The following is a 2,815-nucleotide window of genomic DNA, read 5'->3' on the forward strand; positions in this document are numbered from 1 at the left end:
TACTATGGCATCACTGCTCACAGAAACCTCCAACTCCTGGGCTCAAGTGAGTCTCCTGCCTCCACCTCCCAAGTAGCTGGGACCACAGGTGCCCAGCACAATGCCCGGCTGTCTTTTTTGGTTGCAGCCATTATTGTTTGGCGGGCCCAGGCTGGATTCGAACCTGCCACCTTAGGTGTATGTGGCTGGCGCCTTAGCCACTTGAGCCACAGGCGCCGAGCCCCATGAATCTTTCTAAGCTCTGGTTCAGTCACGGTTTAACTGCTGCTTCTGTCCCAGAAACCTTGGGAATTTGTTCACCTATTTTTTTTCTCACCAGCCACTAAGCCTCATCCTTCTTTTGGGGGGGGAGACAGAGTCACAGTCCGTTTCCCAGACTAGAGTGCTATGGTGTCTTATGTCAGCCTACTTCAAACTCCTAGATTCAAATCCTCCTCCTGCCTCAGCCTCCCAAGTAGCTGTGACTACAGTTGACCTCCACAAGGCCCAGTGAACTTTTCTATATTTTTAGTAGAGATGGGATCTTGCTCTTGCTCAGACTGGTCTCTAACTCCTGTGCTGAAGCAATCTAAGTGCCTCAGCCTCCCAGACTGCTAGGCTTGAGCTGCTGCACCCAACCTTAGAGCTGGCTTTTAAATTGTGAAGCATATGATGCTTTCTATTCAGAAATTTCATATGACAATCATTCTCTTACGACATCTTAGTTTTCCTAATGTTGTTGAACTGAGCACATATTTGGAATCAGGTAAGACATTTGGGGGCTAAGAGTCCTGGTTGGAATTCTTAGTACTACAGCTTGTGGGCATTTCTGTCCAGCTTATACCACTATGACTTTTAGAAAGTCAATCTGTAATTTCCCTTTCAGGAGCTTCTCTAGACCATCATATGTTCAGCCCGGTACAGTGTTTTCACGTGGGAATTCTTCCCTAGCATTTCCCAAGAAACGAACATATTTTTCAAAATCTGAAATCCATTGAAAAATCAGTTAAGGAATCAGGAAAATGTATTATAATATTATAATTCTCCTGTAAGAATTAAAGCTTAATGATCAGGCAGTGCCTGTGGGTCAAAGGAGCAGGTCGCTGGCCCCATATACCGTAGGTGGCAGGTTCAAATCTGGCTCTGGCCAAAAACTGCAAAAAAAAAAAAAAATAATAATAAAGCTTAATGATCAACAAAGAGATGTTACTGATTGGAAGGCATCCACTGGCCTCAAATGGAAGGCAAGAGCAGGAAACACTGGTGTTCTGAGTGAGAAGCTGGAGTGGACATTTTCAGCACAGAAACAGATAGAAGAGAAATGGTTAAAATTATACTGGTCAGTCTTCCTTGTTGTCCTTGCCTTCTAATAAGTGTGTGTTTGTGGGCCTGTCTTCTGCCAATGATGAGTCATACTTGCAAATAAAATAAATATTAGTCAGTGTATATGCATAGGATACTTTTTTTTTTAATTTTTTTATGTTTTTGAGACAGAGCCTCAAGCTGTCCTCCTGGGTAGAGTACTGTGAAATCACAGCTCACAGCAACCTCCAACTCCTGGGGTCAAGCAAGTCTCCTGCCTCCACCTCCCAAGTAGCTGGGACCACAGGCGCCCCCCACAACGCCTGGCTATTTTTTTTGGTTGCAGCCATCATTGTTGTTTGGTGGGCCCAACCTATATTTGAACCCACCACCTTAGGTGTATGTGGCTGGTCCCATAGCCACTTGAGCCACTGGCGCCGAGCCGCATAGGATACTTTAAACAAATCCTATGAGTGGTATTCCCAGAAATAACAAATTTTGGGAATGAAATAAGTCCTTAAATTGGCAATTTTGATGTGATTTTATGTCATGCTGGTAAGCTTGCTAGGAGATACAAATGTTATTTGAATGCCACCGAGTAATGTTTGCTGGCATTTCCAGTTTGAATGTCTACTTTTAGCTACAGGCCTTTGTAAATATTATAAAACTTAACATTTCTTATTTATGAAATACCATTTTTCAGATATCAGCAATAATGAATAAAGAATATGAGGGATGTTGAAAGCATTTTAAGAATAGCTTGTGATTTGGAGAATTCTTGATAATACCTGGGAATTCTGCCTTTTCATTTCTGAATCCCAAACATTAATAACTGGTGGGAACATGGAAACACTAGCCTGGCATGAGCTCCCTTAGCAGTAGATTTCTTATCAGTTGCCCAATGCAGGCATCAGGTAGGTGACTGTGAGTTGACTGGAACTAGGAATTCTATTCTGACTAGGATCTCACTGTTCTAAGCTTCAGTTCCCTTGACTGTGGGCTTTGCTCCCGGCCCAGCTCCTCCTAGATCTACTCAACTCTACCATGGGCAGTGGACATTGCTATGTGAAAACTGAGTTATTGCTGTTGTATGCTGGTTATTCACTGTTTGTGCCTTTCACCTCGCTCCAGATCTATTCTCATCCCACTTCTCTGACCTAATTTGTGCCACAAGAGCCTGACTCTGGCAGACTGCCTTCCCTTGGCTCCCGTTAGGTTAGATTTTGGCCCACAGTTCCGAGTTAGGCCAGCCCACTGCCATGATTATTTGTTTCTGTCTATGAATGTTTTCACACTACAGTAGCAGAGTTGAGTAGTTGTCATCAGACAGTATGGCCCACAAAGCCCAAAATATTTGTTACTGTACTGGTTTAGGCCAATGGGAGGCTGTGGCATTAGGTCAGAGAGTAGGAGCTCCCTGTTTGATGCTCAGCTCTGGCAGGAGCAGCATCTCTTCTAGCCTGGAACTGTCTCTAGAAGCCCCCTCCCCAAAGCTCTGGCTTTTCTGAGATCTAAGAACAGTAATGTCTTCCAG

The sequence above is a fragment of the Otolemur garnettii genome, unplaced genomic scaffold (genome assembly GCF_000181295.1).
Source record: "Otolemur garnettii isolate 467f Iridium unplaced genomic scaffold, OtoGar3 scaffold00192, whole genome shotgun sequence".
Taxonomy (NCBI): Eukaryota; Metazoa; Chordata; class Mammalia; order Primates; family Galagidae; genus Otolemur; species Otolemur garnettii.